Genomic DNA, 18305 nt, shown 5'->3' with positions numbered 1-18305 from the left:
GCACTCCTTAAGGAGAAAGGTGTATCTGTGTCCTACTCAGCTCAAAAGCTCATTGTTTGGCAAGAGAATATGTTTGTTATAGTTTACTGGTGTGATCACGGGGTCTGGAACCAGATTGCTTGGGTTCATATCCTGTGTTGACGCAAAATAACCAATAACCATTCTTTTTTGTTTTTTAAAGAATTTCTTTGGAAGTCACTTTTTTTAAAGGTTTTATTTTTTTTTTTAGAAGATGGCCCTGAGCTAACATCTGTTACCAATCTTCCTCTCTCTTTTTTTTTTCTCCCCAAAGCCCCAGTACATAGTTGTATATCCTAGTTATAGGTCATTCTAGTTATTCTCTGTGGGATGCTGCCACGACATGGCTTGATGAGTGAGTGGTGTGTCACTCTGTGCCCAGTATCCAAACCTGTGAACCCTGGGCTGCCAAAGGGGAGTGCGTGAACTTAACCAGTCTTCCAGGAGGCCGGCCCCACCAATAACCATCTATAGATAAGAGAGATAAGGTGAGTTTTACTTGAGCCAGTGTGAGGATTGTAACCTCAGAAGGCAGTTTCCACAAAGGAAGAAAGCTTTCTGGAGAAGCATGGTTTTCAGTACAGTCTTATATCTTTTTAGAACAAAGAATATACATTAAACTCACCCAGGATACATATGCATCAAAGTTTCAAAGAGGCATTCAGTTGCAAATTAGCGGGTCAACATGACCCTGAGGTCTGGGCAAGGGACTAATCCCGACATTACCAATAGGGCCTTACCAAGAGGGCATATGAGGGATAATGCATTGTTACCTTAAGACAGTGCATTCTTTTCTTAAATGGTTAAAGCAGATGTACAATGTCTGTTTGATAGACCATAAGTCAGGCTTCTTTAGTTCAAGCCAAATTAGTTTTGAACTCAAATAGTTACCCCATATACCTCAATATATGAAAATCTCTTGTCACCTGAATCCTCTATTTCTTAGATGTGTGACCTCAGGCAAGTTGCTTAAGCTCTCTGTGACTTAGAGTAAAACTGGATAGCAGTACCACCAACCTCACAGAGTTGTGTGAGAATTAAATGACAAATACATTTAAAGTGCCTGGAACAGTGATACACACTCAGCAAATATTAACAATGACTACTTTCCTTATTTTCATTGATGGCAATATGTATTTGTTGTTAAAAACAACAACGCTCTATCTTACTGAGCCTGTTTCTTTATCTATAATAGAGGGGCTCCAATATAATAATAACAACTATAGCCTGAAGGTTTGTTGTGAGGATCAAATGAGACAATGGCTAAGAGTCAAAATATCTTTGAAAACCATAAAGTGTTTTGCAACCCTCTGCTACCGTTGTTTTAGTATTAACTGCAGCACAGAGACGAGATGTGATTTGCTCAAAACTCCCCACTATGAGTGAGGCCGCAGAGCTGGGCTCAAATACTCGTGCTGCTTCCTCAAGTGCCCAAAGTACGGCTTAGCTGTGATGCACACTGCCAAAGCCTCTGGCATTAGCTTGCCTTCTTCAGTATTTGCGTTAAGATGCAGCCATGGGTCTTTCAGCAGAGCATGAGGCTTTAATCAGTGCTGCCCTGGCTTTACTGTCCTCATCCTCACTGCCCTTGTCCAAAGGTCTGACAACTCTCAGAGCTGCCCTTGGTTTCTGAGATGCTAGACATCAACCGTCAACTCTAAGTGCAGACTAGATGCTCTATGCGTAGATTTTACTAGACGCTATTGAGAAGCCAGAAGAGGTAGAAAGTAAGCCTAGACTAGGACTTGGAACACATGAGGCGGAGGTATAATATTTGCCACTAGCAAGTCGTGGTGCCCCCGACAAGCCTCTAGATTATTTGGGATTCAGTGTCCATATCTACAGAATAAAAGCAATGAGGTCATTCCTGAGACCCCTGCGGAGTAAACCCTGGAGGAGTGATGAGTCCCGTGTCACTGGTACACCTGCCATTCTCTTGGACTATGACCTTGGTCAAGTCACAATCTCTCTTCAATCCATAGTGTTCTCATTTATACAGACTTTTTTTCTGAAACAGAAAATTTTGTGATTCTATTATGTCAGTCACTGCAGCAGACTATGAAAATGCCCATATACACACATTCACATGGGTATCCACACACACTGACAGTGACAATGCTGATTGTGTGCAAAGAACTGTGGCTTAGCTCTTTGCATGCAGTGTTTAAAGTAAACTTTATAGCACTTTATCAGGAAGGTATTTTTATCCTCATTTTACAGATGGGGGAACTGAGTCTAAGAGAGAGTAAACAACTTGCCCAATGGCACAGCACTAGTGAGTGGTAGAGCTAAGATTTGAAAGCAGTGAACCTGCCTCCACCTAACCAGGATGTTACATGGTCGCCTATAAAAGACAAGGAAAGCATCATATCTGCACTAGACCAACCTCACTTCTTTTTTCATTAAGGTTATTCAACGAGTGGACATGTGGGCAATGATGATTCATAAGGTGGCTAGATTTTAGCCCAAGATGGAACACATGAGTTAGCTGGATTCATGGCAAGTTGGAAGGCTCTCCCTGTCAGTGGGGACGCTGCCACTGAATCCAGCAGCAGCCTGAAGGGTTCTGCCCTTTTCTTTGTTGACATTTCAAACAATGGCATAGCTGAGGGCATGAACTGGGCAAATTCACTGTGACATGAATTTGGAAGGACTGGCAAATCGACCAAGCCACAGAATCAAAATGAGAAAAAATGTGACCTTAAGTACTTTACATGCATTATTGCATTTTAAACACAACCCTCAGTAAGACAATGATTATCTCCATTTCATGGATGAAGAGACCTAAGCTCAGGGAGGTGACCATCCAAAGATGACACAGCCTCTGAGTTGACTTTTTTCCAAAATAAACTTTTTACTTTGGAATAATTATATATCTATAGAAAACTTTCAAACATAGCAGTCAGGTATGACCCTCACCCAGTTTATCCTATGTTAACATCTTATATTATGGTGGAACATTTGTCAAGCTAAGAAACCAACATCAATATATTAATATTAAGTAAATTCCAGCCTTTACCTTGATTCCATCATTTCTATTAACAGCCTTATATTAGTTTCCTAGGGCTGCTATAACAAAGTACCATAAACAGAGGGGCTTAAAACCACAGAAATTTATTCTCTCACAGTTCTGGAGGCTAGAAGTCCAAAGTCAAGGTGCCCAGAGGCCATGCTCTCTCCAAAGGCTCTAAGGGAGGATCCTTCTCAGCCTCTTCTAGCTTCTGGTGGTTGCTGACAATCCTCAGAGTTCCTTCATGCTGAGGTCCAAATGTTTGTGTCCTCTCAAATCCATACCTTGAGATGAATGCCCAGTCTGATGGTCTTAGGAAATGGGGTCTTGGGAAGTGATTAGGTCTTGAGGGCTCCACCCTCATGGATGAGATCAGTGCCCTTATTAAAGAGGCCTGGAGAGCTGCTTCATCCCTTCTGCCATGTGAGGACACAACGAGAAGTTGGCCACCCTTAAGAGGGCCCTCACCTAACCATGCTGGCACCCTGACCTCAGACTTCCAGCCCCCAGAACTGTGAGAAATAAATTCCTGTGTTTATAAACTACCTAGTCTGTGGCATTCTATTATAGCAGCTTGAACAGACTAAGACACTTGGCTCGTAGATGCATCATTCCAATATCGGCCTCCATCTTCACATGGGCGTCTCCTCTTGGGTCTGCGTCTCTGGGGACAAATTTCCTTCTTTTTATAAAGACACCAGTCATACCAGTTTTATGGCCCACATTAATTGAGTATGAACTTATCCTAACTTGATTACATCTGCAGATAATCTCTTCCCAAATAAGATCATACTCCTACGTGTTACGTGAATATAATTTTTTTTGTGGTGAGACACTACAAATACAGTACAGTTTTATTTCTCCTTGAGCATCCAGTCCAGTACCACATTGCATTTAATTGTTATGTCACCTCATTCTCCTCTGCTTTATTACAAATTCTTAATCATTTCTTGTTTTTCATGACCTTGACAGTCTTGAAGAGTACCGGCCAGGTATCCTGTAGAATGCCTGGGTTTGTCTGATGTTTTTCTCCTAATTAGTACGGGCTTATAGGATTTTGGAAAAAATACCATGGAAGTGACATGCCCTTGTGAGCTGGCCTTGAAACTCAGACTCCAGAGCTCAGGCTTTATTATAAAATCTATAACTATAAAGATGAAACATTTCTTAGGATTAGCTGTTGGCTTATTCTTTTACCTCTCTTTTTGGGGGCTTGTGTAGCATTTAACATATAATTGGAGGCTCAGTAAATACTGATAAATTGTATATACAGGAGCAGCTCCCTCCCCCACCCCATCTCAATTACCTTTCCCCATGGAACTGCTATGTTCCCTCTCTCATATATAACAAACCTATCCACATTGCTAATGTTAATTTACATCTTTTGAGACCCACAAATATATCAAGTGTTACTGCAAACATAGAGTTGGACGTGACCTCTGCCTGGCAGGCTTGATAATCCAAATGGCAGGACAGCAGAGGTCACCTGCAGGAGCTGAGCTGCGTGTGAAGAATCCTCGGCTTGTCAGGGCCCGGATGAACTGACAGGAGGAAAAACTAGAACTGGCTCTTCTCTTGCAAAAGGTGGATTATGTGGATTCAAATCCTCTCTTGAATATTAATGATAGCCAAACAAAGAAATCTCTCTTATTAAGCATACCTGAGCCTTCAATTTAGTAGTGAAGGAAGAGTATATATAAATTAGTGGATTAAAATTCTAGAATTCTCGTCTCCTCATGTACTTGCTCTCTTGTTTATTTATATATTTACTCATATGTTTATTCCCCTGGGAGTGGGCAGGCTGATGCACTATGGGGTCACTAGAAAGACTATGTCATTTGTAATTAGCAGAACTTGTAAGTCCCAGGTCTCTTAAAGATAAGACTCAGTTTCTCTAGATATAATATCAGGATGGCACACCCCATTGTAGCGCAATTTTTGCCCACTCAGTATTTACTGCCCCTTGCATGGTGACAACCCCTCGATCTCTCTTCAGGGCACTACCCACTTCTACTGGATGCAGCCTTATTCCAAGTGTCCTAGATTTCCCAAGCCAAGAAGTGGACACATGACTCAAGCCAGCGCCATTATACTCTCTGTCCTGGGAGTCTGAGTCTCAAGGGGAGAGGTCTAAGGGCAGAAGTGACTGGAATGAATTCAGCCGTGGAAGAGGCATTCAGAGGCATTTTATCTGCTTAGAAAAGCCAGAGTTGGTCTCTGTTGCCCATGGCCAAGAACCCTGCCCCATTCCAGGAGCTCAAGATAATTCCTTCTTCCTCTCAACTCCCACGTTAATTTGTCTATCCATTCCTGAGAGCTTACATAGCTTCTTCTTTCACATTACCATTACTTTTGTACCAATGTTGTCTAGTCACAAAAGAGACAATCTAGCATAGCGGTTGCTGTGGGCTGCATTGTGTGCCCCAAAATTCCTATGTTGAAATTCTAGCCCTAACTACTCCAGAATATGACTGTGTTTGGAGAAAGGGTCTTTAAGGAGGCAATTAAGGTTAAATGAGTTTGTTAGGCTGGGCTCTAATCCGATATGACTGGTGTCTTTATAAGAAGAGGAGATTAAGATAAAAACACACACGGGGAAGACCATGTGAAGACACAGGCAGAAGACAGCTGTCTACAAGCCATGGAGAGCGGCCTCAGAATGAAACCAACCCTGCCGGCACCTTGATCTTGGGCTTTTAGCTTCCAGAACTTTGAGGAAATAAATTTCTACTGTTGAAGCCACCCAGACCATGCTACTTTGTTATGGCAGCCCTAGCTAACTAATACAGTGGTCAAGGATAGTATGGGGGACTGGTCTTGGCCACACCAAGATATGTCTCTTTGGCATGAGGATTATTTGAGGCTGATTGCTTTTGATAAACTGGGACAGGGAAGGAGGCTCTGAGGAGTGAAACTTGCTTGCCCTTTGTTAGGAGACATTTACATTGTAAAGGAAATCTCTATTTGTACAGGTGCCTCCCTCTCTGGACCAGGAAGAAGAAAGGGGATGACCTTCTCTCTAGAAACTCTTAATCGATGCCAAAGGCAAGGACTTAAATCTGCATTTTGTTTACTGTACTTGAGTGGTAATCTCCCATGATCGACTGCCCCTCCACCCGCAACATCCTCCTTTGTCGTTAGCTGAGATGATACTTAATGTGAGGCCTTCAGCCATTTTGGCGAGTTGCTTAGCTTGCCTGACCTCTCCCATGTATACATGGGAGATATAAAGCTTTGTTTAATTTTCTCCTGCTATTCTGTCTCATGTGAATTTAATTCATTCTCCAGCCAGAGGAACCCAGAGAAGATAGAGGAAATGTCTTCCTCCCCTACAATAGAGACTCTGGGGTAAGCCTGCCTGGTGTCAAATCTATATGTAACCATGGACAGGTTACTTAACCAGGTGATGCCAACATTCTTCAGTGGTGATGGGGGAGGGGCATGGAGGAAGACAGCCGGTATGCTTTGAGACTTCTCAAGAGGAAGAGAGAGAAAAGGACTAGGTGTTCAGTTTCTCCTTCCAAACTGCTAGTCATCTCATGTCACTCCTCCTTATCTGGAGGGAGTAGAGGAGCTGGTTATGTTTTTGCTAGAGGGATTCCCTCCACAAAGAAGGAGACAACAGGAATGGGAAAGAGGTCCCCTTTCTAACGAGGTACTGGTTAAGAATAAAAGAAAAATAGTTAAGAACAAAAAAGAAATTCCATCTGTGTGCTTTGGGCAAGTCACCTAACCTCCATAATCCTGTCTCCTAATCTCTAAAACGGGGAAAATGGTGGCTGCATCTTACAACATTGTTGGGAGCAGCACAGGGGAGGAAATGCATCTAGTCTATAAAGAGCTCTCCACTGGTCTGCAGATTCCTTGAAAGCAGGCACTTTGGCTGTATTAGTTACCTTTTATTTTCACCTTACAATTCAGAGCCGCATACATGGTAGACATTCTGCTTATATTTGTAGATGACTAAGTGGTGATTGTTGTTATTAAGAGAGAGTAGACAGATGGACAGCTGCTCAGAGCTGGGGTTGCCGTCTGTGGGTTTTATGTGCTAGCCCCAGGCTAGTGTGAGAGATGGCAGAGTACGATTTAAAGGTCAGGAGGGAGGATACACCAAAAATTATGATAGAAAAACATAGTTTTCTAAATCTAGACTTCCTGCTTTGAATATTCACCTCCAGAGTGAGTGAGAAATTTAACTCATTAAAATGAATTAGTTGTAGACAGCAGAGTGTGTCTATAAGATTGGAATTGGGGTAGCACTATTGAAGACGCCTCCCTACCTGGTCTCCCTCACTGAACCCCCAAAACACACACACAGCAGCCCATCAACCACATTACAGTGGATGTGAAGGAACTATGTGTAAAATTCCTTCACTGAAATTTACTCATTGTCTCCCCAGTTTCCTACGGGACAAAATTCAAAGTCCTTATCCCCATATACAAAACCTTTGCGTCAGGCTCCCTGCCTACTTGTGTATCTCATTTCCTCCCTCCTGTCTCCCGTACGAAATCAGAGCACCATTTGCTCAGCCTCCACATATTTGCACATGATTCACCTTCTGCCTGGATTTCTCTTTCCACATGTCCACCTGGCAAGCACCCGCTCTCCTTGCCACACTCAGCTCCACCAATGCCTCCTTAGGTGCAGGGAGGGGCTATTCCAGAACACATTGGTCTCCTCCATCAAAGCCCCATTGCACCAGAGTATAATCAGTTGTTTATACACTGGTCTCCCACAGTGAACCTCAAGCTCCTCCAGAGAAAGGTCTGTCTTCTTCATCTTTGCTCCCATAGGTTTCAGCAAATCTGATGATTTTTCAGCTTCCATTAATTGAAGGCTTACTATGTGCCAGGCACCTTGCTAAACAATTTACACTCATATCTGACTTAGCCTCATGATATGAAGAAACTAAGGCTGGGAAAGGCTAAGTAACTTGCCTAAAAGCCTTCCAGTGATGAAATGGAAAGTGGAGACTGGGACTCAGGACTCTGCAAGTGACTCAGTCGTATACCAAACAATGAATGAGCATCCACTGTGTTCAGGATTAGTCATTGCTGGGTTTTCTGGTTCTAGCACAAAATGTTTTAAAACATCCTCTTTTTAACTAGCAGGGTCCCTGAAAGAGGGATGATATCGTCTGTTCATAAGTCAGAAACCCAAATCAAAGGCAGCAAAGAGGAAGGGGAGAGAGGCCAGACTGATAAGCACTGGTGATAAGAAGGAGACTTCTCTGCATTCACTCCCCTGGATGGGAAAGAAGGGGGCTTGACATTCCCGGAAGAAGGGCTCTGAGTAATAAACAAGGAAGCACCTCGACTCGGGAGGTCTGGAATGTGTGAATGAGATGAACAGCTGTTTTGTCTCTGATGTTGATGGCTCACGTTTCCATGCTTCAGGGCCCAAATTTTCTAACTTATTGGGAAATTTTACTCTAAACACCCTTCCCACCTACAAAGACATTTTTGACCATAGCAACCAGCAACAGGAAACACAGTTACCCCAAATTCACTCCCAGCTCACCCTTTGCACACTCGCCGTCCTTGTCTGGAAGCCACTTCCCCTCCCATCTCCTTAGCTAACTACTCATATCTCTGGATGGTGTATGTTTTATAACAAATGCTGTTTCATTGTTTCTGAAGCATCTTTTGCATGCATTTTGTCATCTTTGGTATCTAGTGCACCCTTTGACAGCATCTTTTCTTTTTAGTGGTAATAACTAATGATGTGCCTTATAGTCCAAGGACTCTTAGATTTGTCAAGTTCAGAGTGTGCTCAGCCCTGTGTGTATCCAAGTACTATAGGGGAAGTGAAGGAAGCATCTTGAATTCCCACTTCTCTGAAGCCACATTTCTGTATCTAACGTGGCTGTGGAAGTGGAAGTTGATGTAACAGGTTGGCAAGAAGCAAAGCATAATGCCACGGCCTGGTCATTTCATTTATTAGAAATGAGATGTCCCTCTCAGGCCCTTCACTAGACTGTGCTGCATAAATGTAGGTGGCTGATTAGGAATAGCTCCTAGGTGCCCTGAGAAAAGATTACCAACAGCAAAAGGCTGATCTTGAGTCATCAGGAAAAGATTACATTATGTTTTATATTCTCAATTTAAAACCAAAGGGAAGTGTTTTCTACTTTTGAAAAATATCCTTAAAATTCGCATTTCCAAAAAATAGGTCTATCGGTAAGCTTGGCAAGTTCTTATTCACTTATCCAGATTGACCCACACTTCAAAAAATGCTCACTAGGAGTTAAATTGTGGTATATCCTCTGGTTTCCTCTTTCAAGGAACTTCTTACTTAAATCTTTGGAGGAAGATATACAGGACAGTCACTTCCTCTCTGAAACCTTCTCTGATTCCTAACAGACACTGAAGAACTGATGACTTCTACCTCTGGGAGGCAGTAATGTGTGTGTGTGTGTGTGTGTGTGTCAAGAGGCATTCTAAATACTTACATGTATAAACTCACTTAATCCTCACAAAAACTCTATGCTATGTTATTGTGTCCCAAATCTACAAAAGAGGCAATGGGACTTGGCCCTCTGCCTCCCTGTTTCCCCGAGTGTAGCTCTATTTCAGCACTTCTCTGTACAAAGTGATATTGGCTGATGACCAGCTGGTAAATGTGAGCCATCTAGGTTAGGCGCTGCCTCCTAGCTTTGTATCCCTGGGGGTTTTGCCCAATGGGTTTAGGAAAGAAGGTTCAGCAGGCAGCCTGGGCCCCAGGGCCAGTTCCTTCAGGGATTCATCGTTTTCCCTGGGCAGAAGATTTAAGGTTTACCCGCCCAGTCCTTTAACACAGCAACAGGAGACCATCCGAGACACCGACTCTCCCTTTTCACATCTATGGAATCTAGAAGATACCATGCGCCATTTCCAATCCAGGCTATTGTCAGGCGTAAATGTAGAGACCCTTTCAAAAGGATAAAGTATGTCATAGATGCAAAGCATTTTAGTAATTAGCAAAGCTTTGAATGCACACATAAAAGGCTGTATTACAGCATCAAAAACTAAACTACACTGCAAAACCAATTAATAATGATGGACCAATTCATACATGTAATGCAATTATCATCCCCCTCTAATTTATCCATTATGCTGTCATTAGAATAATCTCCCTTTTAAGGCAAAAAATCTGTAGTGAACTCCACTTTGCCTATTTGAGTCAGTTCTAATAATGACAAAAACTGCACCTGATCTTCAATGAGAAGCTATTTTGTAGCTGGCATTGTGCTGGTTGCCTTGGCTCAAAGCACAGTGATGCCTCTTGGTATAATCTCAACTGAGTTACTTAACCTCTATGAGCCTCAGTTTACTCATCTGTAAAATGAGGTAGCAATCCTATCTACAGGCCTGCTGCACGCAGGTGTGCAAGTTGTACAGTGCACAAGGCACCAGCTCTGAGTGAGCACCATTCACATCAACATGAGAGATTGGTATATTTATTGCCAAAGTTCCACAGCAGATGCCAATGGAGTATCGTGTTCTAACAGAAATGGTGTATTATGACAATTTTCCAACAGATGGATGTGAAGTGTCCTGAAGAAAGGGAGGCTTTTCCTGCTTTTTGCTTAGGCACCAATAGGGAAGGAACAGCCCCAAATACCTGATTCTAGGTGGTATGAGGATCACTTGCATAAATATATAGAAATATATAGAACACTGCTAGAGCAAACGTAGGAAGAATCCATAGGTGGTAGTAGTTATAAGTTATCTGAACTTCTAGAGTAACCTCCTTTATTCTTCATCACAACTTTAAAAGGAAATGTTAATTTTAATCTTTGTTTTACAAATAAAATAAGTGAGGGTTGGAGAGATTACATACTATCTTAAATTTCAGTAGGTAGTGAGTTGACATAGAAGCTTAAACTGAAAGGACAAATAAGAGCTAGCCAGGTGGCAAAAAGGCTGGAAAGCGTGCTCCCACCAAAGAGAACTGCGTGCAACGGCCAGGGGTAGCAAATACAAACATCATTATGACTAGGTAATAAAGAAATAGGGAGCTGGGAAAGTGAGGGGAGTGGCCTCAGAGGAGAAAAATGGCAAAGGATGGAGATTCCTATGGACCATGACAAGGAACTTGGGCTTTGTCCAAAGGAAGAGAAAACCAAAGACCATTCACAGATTTTGCAGATAGTCTACTTAGCAGGCCTGATTGGTGCAGAATAAAGTCTATAAAATGGGAGCAGGAAGAGGTTGCGAAATTGTATCAAGTTGCAAGAAAAAGTTTGCCCTGGGCTAAGAGTAGCCTTTGTCTTTTCTTGGTAGTGTTCCTATAGCCCTTGATCCAAAGCAGGAGGGGTCTAAGTGGAGAGAAGTGGGGGCCCGCAGACCGCCATTGAATCTGATGATCCAGGGGCAGTTCTTTTGAGCTATTGAGGCACAGAATCCCCATCCGAGGGGTCTACAGAATCCCCACAGGGAGGTCTGCAGGTTCTGTGCTCATGGCTCCTCTTCCCCAGTGACCCACTGTGTGAGTTCCAAGCCCTATGCTTACAGAGGGAGTGGAATGAGAGCTTCTTGTTCTGTTTCTGATCATTGCCATTAATTTGTTCCTTGCTAATAGTGGAAAAATCAATTTGAACAGAGTCTCTGAGAAATTTAGAACTAGACACCAATTTGAAGGGGGTGGAGTGTCCCGCCATAACCTTGCTGATTTTCCTCTCACTTTATCCTGAGTTAAGTCCTAGGACCACCTCACCCTCATCTGAAAGCAGCCTGATTTCACAGCCCCTGGACCTGCGATGTGGCTGCTCTGGCATTTTTTCATGGGTTTTCCATCTGCTCCAACCATTACAAATCCAATTTCATATTTGGCATGAAGTAAATCGGTTTCAAGAAATATCTTGTCATCTTCCAAATCAAAACACCACGTTCAAAATGCTCAGTGCCAGCTACAAATTGTCAGAAGGGGCTGGAGAAAGAGGAAAAGACTTTTGCTCCAGACAGGAAGGGTGAAAAACACATATTTGTATGTAATATAGTGGCTCTGGGGTGTTTAAATCATTCAAATGAAGCTGGAAAACGTTTTTTTAAAAGTGTGGCCAATCTGTTCTGCTTTTAACACTGTCTCACCCCAGCACCCTACTTCCCTCTGTTTTGGAAGCTTCTAACAGCAAGGACCACTCCTGAGTGTGAGCAAGTCCATTTCTTCTGAGTATCTAAAAAAGTGAACCCTATTTGCCCACAATTACTTGGGCAGTTCCAGAAGCTCTACTAGGACCTAGGGAGATACACTGCCCTCTCTAAAGCCCTGGATCTTTCTTTAGAAGTAACCCCACAGCTCTCTGCAGAGGTGGCCTTACCGCTAACTAAAGAAGGCCCAGGAGAGGGACCTCGTGGTCAGCTCATGATCTCTTAACACATTTATGCTTCCCACCAGACTGCCTTAAATGTCTGATTTCATTTACGAAATTCTTTAAAGCCTTAGGGACATAATTATCCGGGAAAGAGTCTACACTACCAAGTTACCAAAGGTTTGTCTGGTTTCCTATGGTGTACCACAGGAAGAGAGACTGCCAAGTTCTGAAAAGAAAGGAAAGGGTTAAAAAAAAAAAGAAAAAGAGCGATACTATGGAGGGCCCTCTGTATGTTTGTCTCCATCCCTTTATACTGGCCACTACCATTGCCTTGGAATTCCTTCTCTTTTGATCATTTAGTGAACTCATTCAAGCTCTAGAATGTTCAAGGCTATATTCCCAGAAAGTCCAAAATGTGCTTTGTATTTGATGGGAGCTTGATAAATGTCTGCTGAAAGAATGAATGTATGAAACACACATTCCTCATTTGTATTACTTTTGCCAACTCCCCATCTCACCCGATAAGGATAAGATGATCAATTCCCATTGACTCTCAGGCATCCTCTATTATATCTCTTACCCTCTTTAGTTGTGATAAAAGAATCTCTTATCATGTGAGTTCCTTAAATGTAGAAATCGTGTCTTATTTATTTTTTTATTCAGAGCACATGATAAAATGTTGACATCTGAGACATGTTCAATACACGTTAGGTAAATTGTGAATGTATGAATGAAGGAAAGAATGACATTTGAACAAATAGGTGGTAGCATGAAGACACTAGATCTGAGTGATAAAGGATTAGACTAGTCAAAGAAAGTGGAAGGCCACCAAAATTTATGTGAGAAATCTTTGAAAACAATCTAGGGGCAATCAGTCAAGGTTTTAGATATGGAACATATTTATCTTTAGCATAGCCAAAGAGCTGGAAGTGGGGTACAGAGTGACCACAAAGCAAGCCTTGGCAGCACCAGCGAATGCTAATAGGGCCCTCCTTCCCTTTTCAGGCACTCACCTGAGCAATGGAGCCACTAAGCATAGAGAGTAGAAGGTTCATGCTGGGAATTGAAGCAGATAGACTTCTCAGGTGATATAACTGAAGGACACCAAAGTCCTCTCCTGTCCAAAAATCCTTCCCCACTCAGCATTTTCAGGAGGAAGATGTCCACAGAGCCCTTCTGTGGGAGAGGAGAAACCTATTCACATTTTGTCGCTTTTAGTAGCTACCATCACGACGGTTGGCTTTATTGATTGGGTTCTCAGCTGCCAGTAGGGTAGACATTTCCAATGAAAGGAGGGGTCAAATTTGTAGAACTCAGAGCTCATTCCATTAACTCATTCACTGACTCATTCAAACAGCTCATTACATGTCATCTGAGTGCCAGACACTGTACTAAGTGCTTGGAATGCAGTTGTAATCAAAACAAACACGGTCCTTGTTCTCTAGGATCATAGGCAAGAAACAGGGTGGAAATTTGTAAATTCTAGTGGGCATAAACCACTTGGAGAGTAGTTAAAAATGCTGGGATTTGAAAGTGTCAGAGACTATCCCCCCAGCATGTACCCATGACTGACTTTTGAATCTAAAGTGTTTAAAAAGAAAAAGAATCTTGGCAGTAAGTAAAATCTCGTGTTTTCCAAAAAATGAATTTTCTCCTCTTCCTCTCTCTCTTTGTTCCTTTCTCCTCTTTTCAATCTCTCTCCCTCTCCCTAGCTCCCTTCTTTCTCCTTTCCCAGAGGATGAAACTTTATAGAAATGACCAGGAAAACCACTGGACTCATTCCCGTAAAAAACAACACAAGGATTTTCATCAAATCATGATTTCTCCCCTGATTCTAAAAGGATGTCAGGAGAGATCTTACATTTGCCTTGATAAATCCTGTCATAATATATCTGTGGTGCTTTCCTGAACCACCCACCTACTGTGGCTTTATTCTTGGATTTCTGTCCTGAAATGATTTTTTTCCTTTGGATACATAATCCTTCTACTTTATGATCAGCACATAAATTTCTTTAGGGAATGTCTTCAGGTTTCATAATATGTCATTTCTAAGATACACACTACTTTTTTTTGAAAATCGGAGTGAAACTTGCTCATCTCAGATCTGGCCTCTCTCCTAGAGCTATCTTCTCAAAAGCTGTCAACAGGGTTTTGATATCTATATGCGGGGTCCCGGCACCCTGGGCTGTCATCTATGGGCCTGAATATTGGGCTCATTTGAGCCCACTAGACATTCTGCAAACATCTTCTCTGTCTCTTTGGATTTTGGTTTCTAATTAAATAATTTTTTCAAATCATATCCATTTCAAAATCAAATTTCCTCTATGGTTTAGTCCAGGTATCAACAAACTATAGCCCGTAGGACAAATCCAACCCTACCACCTGTTTTCATACGGCCTGTGAACTAAGAATAGATTTTCCATTTTTAAATGATTGCAAAAAAATTAAAAAGAACATTTTGTGACACTTCAAAATTATATGAAATTCAAATTGCAGTGTCCATAAGTAGTTTTATTGGAACACAGCCATTCATTCATTTAAGTATTGTCAATGTCTGCTCACGCTATAAGCCCAAAACTGAGTCGATGCCACAGACACTGTATGATTCTCAAAGCCTAAAATATTTATTGTCTGGCCCTTTACAGAAATTTTTCTCAACTCCTGTATAGAAAGTTCCAGGTAGCTTTTCAATTTGTCATTTTATTTTTAGTTAATTTTTACACAATAAAGAAGTATTTAATACCGTTATCTTTTTAGAGCTGCTCAATGATGGTCATTTTAATCAAGAATACAGTGAGAGGGAGGTAAGAATTTATTTTTCCAAACTCACGATAGATTGAAATATTCCAAGCATTTAGTCTAGCTACTCTTTATCTCTGCAGGAAGGATGGGCAGATGGCAAGGCCTTTCTGTAAGCAGAGATCTCCTTAGCACCTTTCTTGCCATCTCTTGCTCTCCATTTCCACTGTTCTACGTTAGTTTAAACCATTGCCCTCTCTCACTTCAACCTTACAGTACCTTCTCAATTAGTTTCACTCATGGGCTTTGGCCTCCCCATTTCATCTTCATGCTGAGGCCAGAATAATCTATCTAAAACACAAATCTGATCGTGATAGTCTCTTACTTGAAAACATTCAAGGGGTGCTAATTGGCCTGAGAATCTGGGTCTTGTTTTGTTAGTGGGGCACACAGGTTTTCCACACTTTGTTCCTGTGTCCCTCTGCAACCTCATCTCTTCCCTCCCTCTCTCCCTCCTCCCTCTCTCTTTCCTTCTTCTTTATTTATTTAGCATTGGATTGTTCTCAGCCCTATCACAGTTATTTCTACTATAGAAAGGGAAGACTTTTTTCCCTGCCTTATCTGACACGATAACTCTCAGAGTTATACTTTACATTTTTATGCTAACTTAGTAGAGTAGTAAAAATAATAATAGTTAGCATTTATTGAAAATTTTTGACATGACAGTACACCTTTAAAAATACCTAGCAGGTATTAGGATTGTCAGTATCTCAAAATAAAGTAAAACAATCTTAAGAGGCAGATATTCTTCCTATTTTATAGAAGAGAAACGTCAGGTTCAGACAAGTTATATAACTTGCCCAAAGCCATGGAGTTAGTAAATGACAGAACTAGAATGAGAATTCAAGCTTCTCTGATTTTGAAACCAAGTTCTTTTCACAAAGCTCTACCCTCTCCACTAATGAATGCGTCTTTTTACGCATTGGTGCGCTGGCAAATTTTTAATAATGCCTGTCTCTTTTGCACAGTGGGCGTGGGAGAGATAGGAAAAGCCCTGATTTGTAGTGTTTTCCAATTTGAGTGGAGTAAATACTTCAATGACAAATTTCAAGCTACAAATGTGACATCACTGAATGCAAAGTTGGGAAGAGATGTGCAGTAGTGCACCATTATATAGAATCTCAATCACACAGAACCAATGGATGCACATAAACATAAGAACACAGATGGCAACAAAAAATAGTAAAATAATTATGATGTGATGAGTTTGGAATATTTATTAAGCTTTTCTTTTTAAATATAATTTATTAAATTTTAAGCTTATGTAATTTAAAATGGCTATATTTAACAGTTGGCTCATAAAATTCCTGAACACAACAATCAGCTCTCTTGAGCTGTCACAAGCCATCTCCAGCTTCCATGAGAGCTAAAATTGCAGACATGTAAAATGACTTCCGCTATTACAATTACAAAATGAAATGTGAACATCCTGTGACAAGTTTGGAGATTAGGAACAAAGGGATAAAACTTAGTTAAAGTTTCAATAGCTTCTTTCCATTTAAAATGAGTTGAGGGTCCGTTCAACAATAGGAGTATCTGGCATTTTTAAGAGGATTTTTTGAAAGTCTCTAAGTCTTTTTTTATTATTATTGAGATATAATTGACATGCAGCACTGTAAAAGTTTAAGGTGTATAGCATAATGCTTTGACTTACATATACCTTGAAATGATTACCATGGTAAATTTAGTTAACATCCATCATCTCATATCGATATAAGAAAAAAGAGAAAAAATTGTTTTTTTCCTTATGATGAGAGCTGTTAGGATGTACTCTCTTAATTTTCAAATATACCATACAACAGTGTTAACTATAGTCACCATATTGTGCATTACACCTCTAGTATTTATTTATCTTATAACTGGAAGTCTGTTCCTTTTGACCATCTTCATCCACTTCTCCCTCCCCAGTTAACACAACCATAAATAAGTCACTAGACTTCCCACTGCCTCCATTCCTTCTCTTGGGAACTCAGGGGAAGTGATTCTGATCTAGAACTTGGAGGAAAAAGAAACTTTCCTATCCAGCAGGATAGGAGGTAGTCAGACGTTGGAGGGGTTTACGGAGTGAAAGTTGATGGATAACTGTGAATTATATAAGTAGATGGTGCCAAAGCATTTCCTGTCCTAACATTTCAAAACTAGGAGAGAATCCAATCCTTTTAGGCTAGACTCTCTTTTTTTCCACTAGAATTCCACCTAGACTTCTAAGAATTGGAAATTCTCATCTCTTAAACCGTATTACCAAAGGTCTTTATCTTTAAACTCTTCAAATCTATCATAACAGGGCCTAATTGAAACCAGGTATTAACAATGAAATGAAAAGTCATTTACAGAAAGACATTGTAATAATTTTTTCTTCAGTTGTGATCTTTTATCATTTATTTTACCCCATTTAAATATGGAACCACTGAAGTTTGGTTCTCAGTTTGGGGAGAATTAGCAAAACTCTGTGATGCTAATACTATCTGCACAGCACTGACCATTGACTTACTCACATGTTGAAAGTTTCTGAAATTCTAAGACACTGGATAGCATATGACATCACCTTATGTTAAAAAATACATGTGACTGGGGCCAGCCTGGTGGTGCAACGGTTAAGTTTGCACATCCTCCTTCAGTGGCCTGGGGTTCACCGGGTTCGGATCCCAGATGTGGACTTACACACCGCTTGGCAAGCCATGCTGTGGCAGGCAGCCCACATATAAAGTAGAGTCCATATTCAGATATACCCAACTGTCCAATAATCACTTGTATAGGTTTCTCCACCACCATTCGCCCCATTCAGGATTCAGTCAAGGGTTGCACAGTGCATTGGGTTGGCAGGTCTGTTTAGTCTCCTCTAATCTGTAATAATTTCTCTGGGTTTGTCAGTCTTCTGATTCGATCCAGGTTAAACATCTTTTGGCAAGCATGTACTATAGGTGGGGTTGTGTCTGTATCATTGTATCATAACAGGAGGTAAATCATGTCCGTTTGTCCTGTGATTCTTCATACTGCTTGATCACTGTGCTTAATTTACTTTTTAATTAATCCACAAACAGGGTAATTAGTAATAAATTTCCTTCTGCAGACCTGGTAACTGAGGGGAGATTGCACTGGTGTTAGCGAGACAATTGTTGAAATCTGTAGCTCTAGCTTAATTCCTTGAGCACGAGGCTCCATTTAACTCTCCTGGGTGTTTC

The sequence above is a fragment of the Equus caballus genome, chromosome 9 (genome assembly GCF_041296265.1).
Source record: "Equus caballus isolate H_3958 breed thoroughbred chromosome 9, TB-T2T, whole genome shotgun sequence".
In the NCBI taxonomy this organism is placed as follows: Eukaryota; Metazoa; Chordata; class Mammalia; order Perissodactyla; family Equidae; genus Equus; species Equus caballus.
Note: the sequence above shows the minus strand (reverse complement) of the source record.